A 389-nucleotide genomic window follows, 5' to 3' on the forward strand; every position below is an offset into this window, starting at 1 on the left:
TATGTTGAACCAGCCTTGCATCCCAGGGATGAAGCCCACTTGATTATGGTGGATAAACTTTTTGATGTGCTGCTGGATTCGGTTTACCAGTATTTTATTGAGGATTTTTGCATCAATGTTCATCAGGCATATTGGTCTAAAAATCTCTTTGTTTGTTGTATCTCTGTCAGACTTTGGTATCAGGATGACATTGGCCTCGTAAAATGAGTTAGGGAAGATTCCCTCTTTTTCTATTGATTGAAATAGTTTCAGAAGGAATGGTACCAACTCCTCCTTGTACCTCTAGTAGAATTCGGCTGTGAATCCGTCTGGTCCTGGACTTTTTTTGTTGGTAGGCTATTAATTATTGCCTCAATTTCAGAGCCTGCTATTGGTCTATTCAGGGATTC

Source organism: Colobus angolensis, unplaced genomic scaffold (genome assembly GCF_000951035.1).
Source record: "Colobus angolensis palliatus isolate OR3802 unplaced genomic scaffold, Cang.pa_1.0 Scaffold33, whole genome shotgun sequence".
Taxonomy (NCBI): Eukaryota; Metazoa; Chordata; class Mammalia; order Primates; family Cercopithecidae; genus Colobus; species Colobus angolensis.